General features: G+C 42.0%; 1 long non-coding RNA gene across 1 annotated transcript; it reads right to left on the bottom strand.

Annotated features, from left to right (window-relative positions):
- Positions 1-9,614: 9,614 nt before the first annotated feature.
- On the bottom strand, positions 9,615-15,878 carry LOC123387340. The gene is made up of 2 exons (XR_006601758.1): positions 14,972-15,878; positions 9,615-10,902 (listed from the first exon to the last, which is right to left on the bottom strand). It is a non-coding gene; the product is annotated as an uncharacterized LOC123387340 (long non-coding RNA).
- Positions 15,879-16,610: the final 732 nt, after the last annotated feature.

The raw sequence follows: 16,610 nt of genomic DNA, 5'->3' as shown, positions 1-16,610 counted from the left end.
CTCTCTGCCTGCCTCTCTGCCTGCTTGCAATCTCCATCTGCCAAATAAATAAATAAAATCTTAAAAAAAATAATAATGTCTTAGTGGAGTGTGCATGTGTCCTGCTTGGAGTCCATTGAGTTTCTTGAATCTATGAGCTTACATATTTTTAATCCTATCTGGAACACTTTTCAGGCATTATTTCTTCAAATATCCTTTGTGTTCTTTCCATATCCCTTTTCTGGGACTTCTATTATACTGGTAATCATAGCCTGTTTGTTTTATCTTGGGGGTCACTGAGGTTCTGTGTTCCCCTTTAAATATTTTTTCTCTCTTTACCTTAGTTTGGATAGTGTTATAGACTGAATTTGTCCCCTTGAAATTTATATGGTGAAATCCATATAAATAAATATATAAATAAATAAATAATCCATATAAAATAATAAATAATAAATAAATAATCCATATAAATCCCCTCTTCAAGGGGGTAATGAAGGTTAAATGACATCCTAAGGTGAAGCCCTAGTCCAATGAGACTGGTGTTCTTGTAAGAAGAGGAAGAAACCCCAGATATATTCGTGGGAACACAGAGAAGAAGGCATGTGAGGACACAATGAGAAAACAGCCATCTACAAGCCAGGAGAGGAGGTCTCACTTGAAACCAAGCCTGAAGGGACCTTGGACTTTAGCCTCCAGAACTGTGACAAAATAAACTTCCATCATTGAAGCTGCACAGTTTGTGGTATTTTGTTACAGGGGCCCAAGTAAACCAATGCAGACAGTTGACTACTTTCAGAACGTTATCTTCTGTTAAAAAAAAAAAAGAAGAAGAAGAAGAAGAAGAAAGAATGTTATCTTCTGTAATGTCTACTCTGTGTTAATCCCAATAGGATATGATATTTTTTAATTTAAAATTATATTACCTATATCTATAAAAGTTCTATTTATCTATAAAAGTTCTATAAAAGTTCTATTTCATGGGTTTTTTTTTTTCATATCTTTTACGTCAGTATTTCTGGGTATTTTCTTTAAAGATTTTATTTAGTCATTTGAGAGAAAGAGAGAGAAGCACAAGCAGTGGGAGTGGCAGGAAAAGGGAGAGGGAGAAGCAGACTCTCCCTGACTGGGGAGCCTTATGCAGGACTCGATCCCAGAACCATGACGGCATGACCCAAACCAAAGGCAGACGCTTTACCATCTGAGCCACTTAGGCACCCCTCTGGATATGTTTCTTTTGGCTTTTTCTCTTTTTTTCAATTCAATTTCCTGATTCTTAATATGTCTAATTGGATCCTGGGCATTGTTGTGAGCTGGATTTTGTTGTCTTCTTCTAAAGAGTGTTAGACTTTATTCTGGCAGACACCTAAGTTACTTGTGAATCCTTTCAAGAATGCTTTCAAGCTTAAGAGAGTCACCTTTAATTTAGGGCTAGTTAAGAATTTCTAATAAGGGATGAACCTTATGGTGTTTACTGAATATCCTGGGTTTTCACTGATATCTCTCTACTCTGGTTACAGATATCTGAGCACTACCAGCTTTGGAAATTGTCCTACTTATAATTTCTCTAGTCCTCCTTTTCTTGGCTTCATAGAGTTTTCCTCTATGCATGTGCAGCTTGATATTCAGAAGCAGACCCAAGACGAACCCTATACAGATATGTGAAGCTTTTCTCTGTGTATTTCCCCCCTTTTTGGTGCTCTGTTCTGCAAATTCCAGCAAAATACAACTCCCTGAACTCTGATCTCTGACTCCTCAATTCAGTGAGACTCCTCAATTCAGTGAACATGCCTGTCTGGCATGTTCATCCCTATTTCACAGCCCAAAAAGTACCTTCACAGAAAACAAAATGATCATTGGTCTCATCTATTTGTTTTCCTTCTCCAACATCTTTTTCATTATTTTGTCCATATTTATACCATGTTATTAAAAGAAAGCACAAGTAGCTATGTTAATTTCAGACAGAGCAAACTTCAAAGCAAGGAGAATCAACACAGATAAAGAAGGGCATTGTATAATGATAAAGGAGCCAATTCTCAAAAAAAGACATAACAACATAACTGCTAACTGCTAACTTAACAGAAATGGAGATAAGAAAAATTAATTTAATAGAATAATGACATAAAAATTATGAACTATGTATGACTTAGTTTTTTCACTCATCCAAGCATTAGTTCACCAACAGAACCCTCAGATATACTCACTAATAATTAAATTCAGTCATCTTTTATGCTCTGTCAACTTTCACTCATTTAAAAACAACATTTTAGGGTTATCTCTATTTTTAATTTCTTAAGGAATCTCCACACTGTTTTCCAAAGTGGCTGCACCAACTTGCATTCCCACCACAGTGTAAGAGGGTTCTCCTTTCTCCACATCCTTTCCAACACTTGTTGTTTACTGTCTTGTTAATTTTGGCCATTCTAACTGGTGTAAGGTGGTATCTCAATGTGGTTTTGATTTGAATCTCCCTGATGGCTAATGATGATGAACATTTTTCCATGTGTCTATTAGCCATTTGTATGTCTTCTTTGGAGAAGTGTCTGTTCATGTCTTCTGCCCATTTTTTGACAGATTATCTGGTTTTTTTTTGAGTGTTGAGTTTGAGGAATTCTTTATAGATCTTGGATGTCAGCCCTTTGCCTGTAATGTCATTTGCGAATATCTTCTCGCATTCCATGGGTTGCCTCTTTGTTTTGTTGACTGTTTCCTTTGCTGTGCAGAAGCTTTCAATCTTGATGAAGTTCCAAAGCTCATTTTCATTTTTGTTTCCTTTGCCTTTGGAGACATGTGTTGAAAGAAGTTGTTGCAGCTGATGTTGGAGAGATTACTACCTATATTCTCCTCTAGGAGCAACAATAGCCACAATCACCAAATTGTGTAAAGAGCCAAGATGTCCTTCAACTGACGAATGTATAAAGAAGGTATGGTCCATATATACAATGGAATATTATGCCTCCATCAGAAAGGATGAATACCCGACTTTTATACCAACATGGATGGGACCAGAGGAGATTATGCTGAGTGAAATAAGTCAAGCAGAGAGAGTCAATTATCATATGATTTCACTTACTTATGGAGCATAAGGAATAACATGGAGGACATCAGGAGAAGGGAAGGAAAAGTGAGCTGGGGAAAATCAGAGGGGGAGACAAACCATGAGAGACTGTGGACTCTGAGAAACAAACTAAGGGTTTTGGAGGGGAGGGATGTGGGGGGTTGGGTGAGCCTGGTGGTGGGTACTAAGGAGGGCACATATTACACGGAACACTGGGTGTAGTGCATAAACAATGATCTTGGAACACTGAAATAATTAAATTAAATTAAATTTAAAAATAAATATATCAAAATAAAAACTACATTTTAAGTGTGTTTTCAGACTACATTTAAAAACTACATTTTAACATTTTTTAAATTTTCCCAAAATGTGTAATAGTTGATTGAGTTGACTGATAAGTTTTAAATATTTAGACATTTGGCATACAGGTTCCATTTCAACCCAAGCTCCAGGCCCTGAATGTGTTAGGGATGGGCCTGCACTTGCTGTTAGACATTCTTCTGCCTTCAGGGCAAATATCTCCACAAAGTCTCTGCCCTGCCAGTTTCTCTGTCTCTACCTACAGCCGACATCAACGCCCCACACTTCAAGAGCTGGCTCTCCTCATGGTCCCAGAGGAATCCGAGTTCCTCTATCCCTTGCTAGTGGCACTGGGATTTAGTTTCACTCCCTTGATGGTGCCATAGATATCAGCTTCTCCAGAACCAGCTCACCTCTTGGGACTGCTTGCATCCCATGTTGCAACCACCATTATTGTCCCCAATAAAGTTGGAGGTTCACACTGCTGCACTCTGCCTGACAAAGGTTATGGACTATTCTCTAAGCCTCTGTACTAGTTCCCTGTGGCTGCTGTAGCAAATTACCGCAAACTGGATGGTTTTAAAAACAAAGAAATGGATTCCCCACAGTTCTGGAAGCCAGAGATCTGCAGTGATTCTCACTGAACCACACTCAAGCTGTAGGCAGGACCATGTTCCCTCCATGGGCTTTAGGGGAAAATGTGTTCCTTGCCTCTTCCCGTTTCTCACGGCTATCCATATTCCTTGACATAGGGTTGCATCCCTCCAATCTCTACCCCTTGAACACATGGCCTCCTCCTTTTTCATGTATCCTCAGATCTCCCTCTGCCTGCCTCTTAAAAGGATACGTGTTTTTGAACATAGGGTTCATGCTGATAATCAAGGACAATCTCCCCATCTCAACAGCTTTAACTTAATCACAGCAGCAAAAATTCTTCCAAATAACATTCTTGGGTTCCAGAAATTCGGACCTGCTATCTTCAGGGGCCGTTTTTCAGCGTACTGTACCCTCCATCCTTGTTCCCATCAGCAACTCAGAGTCTGGATCCAAAACCTTCCTGACCCAGTTCAAAATTTCACTCATGTTCTGCCCAGAATTAACAATTCCCAGAATGACTGACGATGAAATCAATTTTTCTTTTCAAAAGAAAAATCTACCCAGCCCACCAGACTGCGGCCTTGTCTTTAGTTCCAAAAAAAAATAACAAAATAACTTAATTTTGTATAACTAAGCCTTGGGACATAAGTAAGTCTTATCCATGTTTATTTACTCTGTTAAAATTCTACATTATAAAAACCATTTGGATTTTTTAAAAATTTCTTTCTCCTGTGAATGCCCTCATGCACCACGTGGCTATCAGGACTTTGCAGGCTGTCACGAAGCTGCCATTATTTCCTTCTTCCATACTCACCATCCCACCTACTCATGGGGCCTGAAACATTTGGCCCTGAAGAAGCCTGTTAACAAAAATGTATCATGCAAATTAAAGATTCTCGGGTTGTGGAAGATGGAAATCCCCTCTTTAAAGCCATATTCTACCATAGTTGATGGTCATAATATTACACTTAAGAGCAACAGAGAAGAGAGAAGGAAGAGAAGCTAGGCTATGATCCCAGCTGTCTCATTAACTAATGGAGTAGCCAGGGAGGCATCCCTTTGCTCCCAGACCTGCCCTTGCTCACTGGCCAAGTTGGGGTACAAATACGGATCACTTAGTGTTCATAGGAAATTGACCATCAGCAAGTAGTGAAGGGACTGTGTGCAAAACAGACACTGTTGTACAAATACTAGCCACTTTGCCCATTGGTAACTCTACAGAATGGATGTTATTATCACTGTAATATTGGTGATATTGTTTTTATGTAAATAATTTAATTTTTAAAGTTCTTTTATTTTTTAAAAGATATTATTTATTTGTTTGAGAAAGAGAGAGTAGGGGAAGGAGCAGAGGGAAGAAAAAGAGAACCTCAAGCAGACTCCACACTGAGCACAGACCTCACCTTGGGGCTCCATCCCACAACCCTGAGATCATGACCTCAGACAAAATCCAGAGTTGAATGCTTAACCAACTGAGTCACCCAGGTGCCTATTTTATTTTTTTTATTTTTTTAAATAAAAGAGGCTAATGACATGCTGCCTTAAGTCTCACTCTGCTAGTAAAATCAATTTTAGTATCTGGCAGGTAGAAATAGGCACATGTTTTCCTTTCATTATAGAAAGCTTCTGCTATTTCTAATCTTCTGTGTATAACCTAAATGCTAAGCATATTAGAACTCTCTTGTCACATGAGAGCCTAAAAGGACACAAATTTTCTAAATTTGTTTTCCATTCACAGATCTTTTTTGACTTACATTCCAATTGCCACATATTCACCCCAAAAATACATATATGATGATATAATAATAGTGGTAAAAATAACAATAGTATTATTACTATGTTAACAATAGCTATCATTTATTGAACAGTTACTCTCAGCCAGGCACTATGATCTGGACACCCCAGGGGGCAGAGGAAGAAGACACAGTTTAGCTGAATTTTTTGAAGGTAGTGACTACATTGTGGACTGTTGGAAAAGGATGGCCAAACAACTCAGGAAATAAAACGTAACAATTCTAGAAAAGAAAGATTCTAGGCGTTTGCATACATCGCTAACTACACAGGATAGATTTTTCACAATGGAGCTGTGGTCCAGGTGCAAAGGTTTATAAACAACAACTCCCTCATCTAAAAGAAGAGGAAAGAGAAGTTTCTAGAGAGAATTTAAAATACCGAGTTCCCTGCTTTCAGCCTAGTAGGAGAAATACCTCATGTTTGCTCTCTTTTCCCTTACTCGGTAAATGAAGCACTATTGTAATTAACACATTTTAAGGAAATGCTCCCAATAGCTAAGTGAGATTTGAAATACTAGAAAACGAAGTTATGTTTTATATAGACTGCAAATCCTTACTTTTATTTCTTCTACTCTGATTTGGTTATTAATTTGCTTACAGCCTCTGTTGCATCTTTTATACAAAGAAAATCCTTACCCTGGCTCTGACTCACATACTATTTAGAATAATTCCCAGCTATTCATTGAGAAGATTAAGCAGATGATAGTTTGTTTTTTAATAATCTCCAGCATTTGGAGAACTTCTTAATGTTTACGAGCACAGTCCCACTCAGCGTCTCAGCTGAACCTCATTATCAACTTTGTATTACGGATGAGGACAATGAGATTTGGAGGGGGGGTCATGGGATTTGTCCAAAGTTGCACGGTTAGTAAGAATTGGAGCTAGGAACCCTTCACCCTCTCAAAATCTTCTATGACCTAAAAAAAAAAAAAAAGAAAAGAAAATCATCTTACTAAGACCTGCTGGATTCAATGGGAATTTTTCCATGACAATAGCCTAAGGAGGTACTAGAATAATGAGCATTATGAAATAGAGACTTCACCAAAAGAAAGAGAAGAGGAACAGAATGATTCTGGGATTTGAAGCCTTCTGTGCAGGTTTGAGTCTCAGCTCCACTATTAGTAACAGAGTCATACCACTTGGATGTGTGTGATTTTCATCTGCTTCAGACTTGCTGCCTCGTTCAGGTTCAGCATGACAAGGACAGATGCCTGCCATTCCTGTTCCCCCATGGAATCCTCCACATTCAGCCCAGCACCTGGCAAACAGTCAATGCTAACAAATATCTCTTGAATATGTTTCTTGGTCAAAGCAAGCTACTGCTCCCTTCTGGGCTCCACTTACTCATTTACAAAATGGACTTTTTGTAACTTTTAGTCCCCATTTTGGGACTAAGAGCTAGTAAGGCTGAAGGTAAGAAAGGACTATTGGGCACCTGGGTGGCTCAGTTGGTTAAGCAACTGCCTTCAGCTCAGGTCATGTTCCTGGAGTCCCAGGATTGAGTCCTGCACTGGGTTCCCCGCTCAGCAGGGAGTCTGCTTTTCCCTTTGATTCTACCCCTTCTCATGCTCTCTCTTTCTTATTCTCTCTCAAATAAATAAAATAAAATCTTTTTTAAAAAAAGAAAAGAATTGTTAATTTTCTTGTAAATGACTGTTCCCCTGCCTGCCTTTCTTGGTGGTTTACCATCACACAGGTCCACTCCTGGGATGGAGTTTTCTGGAAGACAGAGTGTAATACACAGGGGAGTGGTTGTTTGGGTGGTGCCACTCTTGCTGGGCTGCAGAGACACAGTATGACACAGAGATGAAAAATGGCATTGCTCTTAAGACCTAAAACCAACATCTCTCATTTTTAATGTTCTGCCAACGAAAATCTCAGCCTCTTGAAAGGACTGAGTGTTCCATTCACATTACCCCACTTAGCATTTGTGTTTTTTAAAGGAATAAACATTTCTGTTTGCTGAGCAAAAGCAAAATGAGATTCAGTAAATACACAACTCATTTGATCAACATAGTTCACGCAAAGCTCCACGATGATTGCTCAAGACAGATTTGTTATGAGCAAAAAACAGCACTCAGATCCTCCCTAGCCAGAATCCCCTCTCTCTGTCCAGGGTGAAGAGGCAGCAGATTGGAATGGAAGAACCTCAGACCTAACGTCAATCCCGGTTCAACTATGCAGGCACATGACCTCAGAAAATATCCCCTCTATATTACTCAGGGATCTTCAGAGGAACTGAACCAATAGAGTATATGTGGAAAAAGTACCAGAGATCTATCTTAAGCCTTGGCCCCATGACTGTAGAGGCTGACAAATCTGAAATCTACAGGGCTGACCAGCAGATTGGAAGTTCAGCTAAGATTTGATGTTGCAGCTGAGTCTAAAGGCATTCTGGAAGCAGTATTTCTTCTTCCTTAGGGGACATCAATTTTTTCTCATCTAGCCTTCAAATGGTTGCACAAGGCCCACCATATTATGAAAGCAATCTGCTTTACTCAAAGTCAACTCACATCTAAAAATACCATTATTATATCTAGACTGATGGTAGGATAAACAAATGGGTTTGGAGCCTAGCCAGGTGGACACCTCAAATTACCTTTCCCACTCTTCAAGCCTGTCCCCTCATCCACACAGGCCATCCAGACGAGGGGCTTGGAAAAGTGCCTGACCTATAGCAAGTATTGGACAAATGCCATGCTAAGGAACCATCCAATTCTAGAAACATCAATGGACCTCTACTATGTGCCAGGCACTGTTGCCAGGCACTGCATCCCTGGAGATGCAGATGTGAACAGGACCTTGCTCGTGAGGAGGTTACCATCTAGGGATGGAAACCAAGGTGGCAGCTACCTACTATGGATGACGTGGACATCTGAAGGACATGGACCCAACACAACCAGGAGATTCAAGGAAGGCCTCCTGGAGGAGGTGATGCTGAACTTAATCTGTAAGAGGACAAAAAGACTTAGCCACATTCTCATTCCAGGAAAAGGCATTCCAGGCAGCAGTAATAACATAGCCAAAGGCTTAGGTATGTGAAATAGCATGGCACAGGTGAGAACCTGAGCTACAAGGGAGAGCTTGAGCAGGGGAGGGAGGTGAAGCTAAAAAGGGAGGTGGGCTGGACCATAAAGTGCCTTGGTGCCATGTCAAGGTGTGTTTGTGTTCCTACGGCTGCCACAACAAATTAACATGAACTCGGTGGCTGAAGAAAACAGAGATCTTGTTTTATCATGGCTCTGGAGGCTCAAAATCTGAAATCAAGGTATCAGCAGTGTTGGTCCCTGCAGGAGGCTCTGAGGGAGAATGAGCTCCATTACCCTCTCTCGGGAAGGATTCACCCCTACCTGTGCCTCCACCTTCACTTGGTGTCCTTCCTATGTGTGTGTCTCTGTTCAAATCACCCTCTTCTAAGGGCACCAGTCATGGCATTAGGGCCCACCTTACTCCAGTACGACCTCATTTTAACATGATTGTAACTGCAAAGACCCACTTGCCAAATAAGGTCATATTCACAGATACTAGGGGTTAGGACTTGAACATACCTTTTGGGGCCACACAAGTCAACCCATGATACAAGGTAATGAGAGAGTTGCTACATGTTTTAGTTAGGAAGGTCTTCCAGGCTGTGACGGGAAGAAGAGATAAGACCAGAGGTCCTTTCCTGTGGTTTTCTTGCTGTGGTCACCAGGAAGCTCAGGGTCCAAAGTGCAATGGATACACTGATCCATCTTTTTTTGGCAGGGGGTGGGTGGTGGAGGGATGCATATGTACAGGGCATTACAGTTTGCATTTTATTTATAAGTAGATTTCAACCTGCTTCTCATTTTTTCTAATCCTTCTCTATTGGTCGGAGTTCCTAACAGGAAACAGATGGAACACTCAAATTAGGGTAATTCAAGAAGACTTTATTTACAATGGGATGCTTACAGAGTTATGGGCTGCAGGTAGAAGAAGCACAAGGTGACTAGGGACTAGTCCCAGTGGAGTTTATCAGCCCTGGGTCCCAAGGGATGGAACAGTCATGTGTCTAAAAAAGGGAGAGCCTTGTCGAGGTCATCTTGAGAAGGGATGATCTCCTCTCTGGAAGGACACAGCCTGGCCAGAGTGACCTCATCATGTCACCCTCCTCTCCTCTGTCGACCTCCTGACAGTGACCCCCCATTAGCCCAACCCACCAAGGATCTAGATGCAGGCCACACAGGTCCTCGCTCCAGGGCAGAGAGCAGGATGGAGAAGGGTTCAAGCAGGAGAAAATTCAATTTTCCCTTCATCCTGATCCATTTATTTTTCAGACTCTTTATGCTTGGGTTAGCTGTCTCAAACTCTCCCTTTTCAGGTTAAAAAGGGCAGTCGCCATCGAAAGAGAACATGTAGTAGAGGAGGCATCTCCTGTCCCCTCCCCCAAGGGGTTCTCCATCCCACGCAGTCTGCACACAGCAAGCAGCAGCCGAGTGACCCCGCGTGGCCACGGAAGGCTGACCCAACCCAGAATCAGAGCCCTTTGCGTACATTCTTCTGGCCACTCATCGAGTTACATAAACTCCCAGCAGGCTCCCCATCTCTAGGGCTTTCTGAGGACATACTTGAGGTACGAGTCATCCCGGCACGGAGTGCCTGAGACAGATGTTGCTGCCTGCCACGCGAAAGAGGCCCAGATGGAGGACTGGAGGGGGTGGAGTGAGCCTGTGGAAGGGACACAGGCTTTGGCTCACATGGAGAAGACATCAGATCCTTCTGTGTCCCTGCTGAGAAGCTCGGCTTTCCTCCCTGAGCCGCAGCGTGCTTAAGGAGTATGGGGATGAAGGCACAGATGTCAAAACTGGAGGGGTCCCTTGAGACCACCTCGTGCAAGCCCTTGGTAGTACAGATGCACAGACTCCGGACCAGAGAGAGCAGGGCAGCCGTGTGTCAGCTAGGCGTCTGGAAGAAGTGACTTCTTCCAGCCAGCGCGCCCCGCGCGATGGTCACTCGTTCATGCCGCAGCTTGCCCAGGATCGCGGTACACCTGCTTCGTGCAGGGCTCCAGGGCCGACAAAGACACATGAGGACAAGGTTGCCATGACCCTTTCTTCCTGGAGTCTACAGAACAGCAGGTAGAAAGACCTCCCTCAGCCCTGCAAGATGTGAGTAGGTCCCGGAGACCAAAGTGATCCAGCCAAACACTTTTATGAACTGAAATAAAAAAGAGAAGAAGATTGCCTGGTGCCAGTTAACTATGAACAACAGCTCAAGGAGCATCACAGAGAAGTGAACAGTCATAGGAGGAGGTAGAAAAGGCGTCCAGACCCAGAGGCCTGAATTGTAATGAACCCACGATATCATTGTTTCTGAAGGAAAATGTGGTGTCCGTGCACATGGTTTAAATCGGCCGTGCAAGGCAGAGAAAACCGGTAACTGAGGCTCTGTTTTGCAAGAGGTCAGCTGGGAGGACCTCAGCACTCTTGCAGTCTTTCTCCCTGTTTTTAGTGAACTAAATAGGAAGAAAAGCCTATTTTCCTCAACCTCAGAGAAAATTGGATTCTCTCTTCAAATCAGTCCTCTGACAACCAGTGGACTCCAGCACTGGAACCAGTCAGGAACTCAACTCCAGGCCGGCCCCAGGCTCTGATCACATTGCCTTCCAATGCAGGCTCACTTTCGAGGGGCTGTCCTGTGAGATAGCTCAGGCTGTTCAAGAGGGAAGTGTACTCACCAGTGGACTTCTAGCAGGGAAGGACAGTGCCCTGGTGTCAAACAAACCTACTGCAAGCCCTGGCTTCACCAGTGAAAACTGACTTAAAGCAGACCTCTTACCTGTTATGAGTCTCAGTTGTCTTATCTGTATAATGGGAGTGATGAGAATCCCATAAGTCTATGTGGCTGGTAGCCCTTGATATTAAGATTCCAAATCTTTAAATGCCTTCCATATAGTAAGTACTCGATAATTGCTATTATCAGTATTATTACAGACAGTAAAAACTCAATCATTAGTAGTGTTGATAATAAACAAACACACTACTCACTGGTTCACAATAGTAAAGTTATGAAGAGTTTCACTGGATAACATTATTGTAAGTCAACTTTCTTTTAGGTTTCTTTTCTGAATCTCAAGTGGAAAAAAAAAGGAGAAAATACAGGAAAGAAGAATAATATCTTTTTCAGATTTTTACTTTCTTATTTAAAATCAATTAGCCAAGAGATAGTACATCATTAGTGTTATATATGTTATATAAAGTTCAGTGATCCATTAGTTGAGTATAACACCCAGTGCTCATTATATCACATATAAGAATAAAATTTGTAAATCCACAATCTCACAACCCACCGATAACTACACTGTGAACACATTGATGTATTTCTCCCAATGTTGTTTTTTCCCCCTGTGTGTGTGTGTGTGTGTGTGTGTGTGTAAAGACAGATGAAGTATATGGACATGAAATCATACTTTACGTATATGACCATTTTCCCCAGAAAATTGTTTGATAATATTCCATCTGTGTACACACCATAACTTACACAATTATTCTTTTGTTGTTAGGCTTTGGAATTTTCCCCAATATTTTTGCTTTTACAATTCATGCTATAACAAAATTCTTCATAGAAAACTTTTCTGCACCTCTCCTAATTTCTTTCGGAGAAGATTTTCTTGCCAGAATTTTTGGATCAAAGGATACAAACTCCTTTAAGTCTCTAATATGTTTTATCAAGTTCATTTCCAGTAGGGTTCCACTAAATCACCCTTCCTTCAGTCAAATGTGAACAAATACCTATATTTAATCTTTTTTCAATTCATAGGTAAAAACAGCAGTTTTCCATCTGTGTTGTTTTGATTACTAGTAAGCTTGATAACTATTGTTGGATTTTTTTCTAGGAACTATATGTTCACACCCTTGACCCCATTTTCTGCTATATTTGCTGATTTTCTTATCACCATGTATGAGCTTTTTATATAATAGAGATACTTTTTTAATGTCACAGCAGTGGCAGATAAATTTCAGAGTTTATTGTTTGCCTTTTAATTTTTAATATTTTGACATGTAAGTTTTAAATTTTATGTGTTTGAAAATATAATGTAACATAATTAAATCTGCTTTTATATATACAACCAATTCCAACTCCACACTCTTAAACCTTACAGCATTCAAGAAAACTCAATAGAGATACTTTCTATATATTTAAACCAGTAGTACCGAGCATATTATACTATCCCGAATATTGATGATTTGCTGAAACTGGACCAATGGGTACACAGAGTTTTGTTAGATTATTTCTCTTTCTTTGCTTGTTGTATGTTTTAAAATTCTCCATAATAGAAATCTAGGACATTATTTTGTAGTCTTGACTCTTCAGGCACACAAGTCTTATCTGATTTATGTTCTATTGCCTTTCAAGCTTCATGGATATAAATCCCTAATTTGTGACCTTAGAGACATTTTGAAATTTCCATAAGCCTTAGGTAACTTCTCTACTGAAAAAACAAAACAAGAAGTGAAACTATACCAAACTTGCAGGATTATTGGAAGGAAGAAATGAAATCATGAATATTTAGCATATAATATGGTGTCTGGCACACAGCAGGTACTCAATAAAGGTTTTCTTGTAGTAGTAGTAGTAGTAGTAGTAGTATTGCTACTGCTATTATTCCAATTTCTACTTGTCAGACTTTCCTCCTACAAGAATCAGAAGTTGATTCTGGCCAATTAAGAAGCAGAGCAGTTTATTTCGAAGATACTGGGAAGCTAGAGGACAAGTTCAAGCTCCAGATCGACCCCTGGAAGCCTGGCATCAGGAGAAATCTGCTGGAGCACCCACAGCTCCGCTGAACACAAGTGGCAACCACCCCCCTGTAGTCACCCAAACAGTGTGGCTTCTGCAGAGTTGGGCACCCCATGTTTCTGAGCAGGCTGTGCTTCCTCACACTGCTTCTTTAAGTGGGTCTGATCTGTGAACCCTTAAGGAGCCAGACTCTTAAGACTGAAAGGCTCCAGACTAGAGTTCAAAAAATGCTCAACACTGGGCAGAAAACATAACAATGTCCTGCACAGTCAGTCTCCTCTTTAAACACCAACCACGACACAACAACAGGAATCTAAAACAAGAATCTCTATACTCATGGGAGTGTGTGTGGCCTCTGCATAAAGAAATCAACTTAGAGATTTCAGTGCCCTGCTGGGCAAGCAGTCCTCTCTGGGTGATGCTTACTTCTCTTCTAGTTCTATTCCAAGTCTCTTGGACTGGGACTGGGACAACACCATAAAGGCTGCCACCGCCACCGCACACAAGTCACACAAGGGAATGAGGGAAGAAGGGGGAACACATCGTGAAAGAGTAGTTAGAAATAGAGACTTAAATATTATATTCCTCCTGCTCTCAGGCAGCATCTCAGCTGCTCAGAAATCTTGACTAAATGAGATGACCCAAACCAGACACCCAGTCTTTACTCCTGATAGATTTGAGTCATCCATGATCTGACCAGTATGGAGACTTCATGTCCATTTTTTTTTAATTCCTGAACATTAAAAAAGAAAAAGAAAAAAAAGTAAGCTTCCACAGAGGAATTTCTCTTTTATTTAAAGATTTTATTTATTTATTTGACAGAGAGATAGAAAGAGAGCACAAGTAGGCAGAGCAGCAGGCACAGATAGAGGGAGTAGCCAGCTCTCATCTGAACAGGGAGCCTGATGTGGGGCTTGATCCCAAGACCTTAAGATCATGACCTGAGCTGAAAGCAGACGTTTAACCACTGAGGCACCCAGGTGCCCTAAATTTCTTAATTCTAGATATCCTCCTCCCTGTTCAATTTTATTAGCACAAACCCTACTTCCCCCTTGGTCTTCAGGATTAATCATCCGAGAAAGCACGAAGACCTCTCTTTTGGCCTCTTCATCAAGGTCAAGAAGGAGCCTGAGAATAACCAGGTGGCAGTTGAGTTTCCTGCCAAACATGAGCAGGACCCAGAGATGCAGAGATGAGAAATAAAATTCCCTTAGTGGGGTCATTGAACATGGCAGCCTTGGGACATTCTGTCTGGGGAGATGCTGCCTTAACAATTCTAACATCACAGAGCCCGATTCCAGGCTGCCTAGCATAAGATCTGGAGTTCTGGGTGGCTAGAATCTTTCCCTTTCAATCCTGGTTACTTTGCTCCACTGAGTCCCCAGGGGTGTTTGTTGCTTTTAGAAAATGCTCTGGACAGTCCTGCTTGATGGGGGGACTATGGAGCAAACAAAAGTGTTTGACCACCGAGCCATTATCTACTCACCTCAGGGAGAAAACTGTTCCGGGTGGAACAGAGATCAGGGGATTCAGGTCGCTGTATAGAATCCAGATTGGAGAGCAGAATACCATTCCACCTCGTGACCACATGGCGTTGTCCCAAGAATTAGATTATGTAACAGAGGCAAAGTGTGTATCATGTAGTAGATACCCAGTGACCGTGGAAATGCGTTCCCTCTGCACATCCCAACCACTCTGGGCGGTGGCTAGGCTGTGTGCTCCTGTTGCCATTTTACAGATGGAAAAGGATAGATTACCTGTTAATGAGGACACAGTTAGGAAGTGGGAGTGGCAATGGCAGGAAATGATCTTGGCCTTCTGACTTCAATTCCCATTAACTGGACTCACCACTTTCCCAGCCACAGAAGCTCAGTCTGCTCTTACTCAGCCGCAAGCCAACGTTTCCCAAGTACTGAGTCACAGCTCCCCCTCCTCTTAGGCTGCGTGAGAATCATAGCACGCTCCCTCACGGGACTGGCGGACCCTACCTTCTTCTGGGGCCCCTGCCGGGAATGCACCAGGCCAGGGCTGCCAGGAACCGAGAGTAGGTAAGGCGTCTGCGCCCACGGAGTGATCAGACCTGCAGAAGCTGCCAAGGATCACATCAGAAAGATAATATTTGAAGAGTGAAAGGTTCTCTGAAGAATGTGAAAATTCTTCAAGTGAGTAAGAGCCTAAAGTTCTTGCGGCATGATTCATGCTGGATGAGCCAGAACGTGAGCTATAGATAGCTGATAAAATAGGTCACGGGACAGCAGAGCGTTAGAGCTGGAAGGGATTGGGGTGCTGATCGATCCCTTCAGCGATGGAGAAACTGTGGTTCAAGGTACAAGACTGACTTTTCTGAGATCACATAGCTAAGGGGCTGCCCTGGGACCTGACCCCAGGCTTTATCATTCATGCATCCATGCATGCATTCATTCATTCAGTATTTATGGGGCACATCTCATGTCCTGATTGGGGGGAGATTACTGAGAATACAGCAGGAAAAAAAAAAAAAAGCAGGTTTTCTGTCTTCCCAAAATTGACACTCCAGAGGGAAGGAGAGACCATTAAACACACAGTTGTGGACATTAAACATACAGTTGAGGATGAGCAGTGCTGGGATGAGGGAGGTACAGAGAGTTATGGAAGCACAGTAGAGGGTGGTCCCATTCCATCTGTGGGCTTAGAAAGGTGTCCTGCAGTAAGTGATGGTTGGCTGAGCCCTGCAGATTAATTAAGTGAAAGGGGGGATTGCCTTAAAGGAAACAGAACTTTCCAGTGGAGGGGGGGTGTGAATCCCTACATACCAGGCCTAGTACTAGACCCTCGTTTGAAGGAAATACAAGCGATACAGATGCTCTCACACTCAACAAGAACATGGAAGGGCCCCTCCGTCTGCCAAGAGGAGATGGCTTCTGGTCTGGATCTTAAAGGAGGAGCAGGACTTCAAGTCCAAGGCCAAGGAGATCACGTGGGAAAAGGCATAGAACAAGAAGAGCCTACAACAGTCAATTCCTGGCATAGGTCAATTAATGTTGTCAGATGTTAAACCCTAGGACTAATTTTAATCACTGGAGCTCAGAGGAGCACAGGGGGATTTCCTGGTTCCCAGCGGCTGTTAGTGACAGTGTCCCAGCGGC

The sequence above is a fragment of the Mustela putorius genome, unplaced genomic scaffold (genome assembly GCF_011764305.1).
Source record: "Mustela putorius furo isolate JIRA1106 unplaced genomic scaffold, ASM1176430v1.1 tig00003853_pilon_pilon_pilon, whole genome shotgun sequence".
In the NCBI taxonomy this organism is placed as follows: domain Eukaryota; kingdom Metazoa; phylum Chordata; class Mammalia; order Carnivora; family Mustelidae; genus Mustela; species Mustela putorius.
The sequence above is the reverse complement of the archived record's forward strand: the minus strand, read 5'-3'. Positions and strand labels throughout refer to the sequence as shown.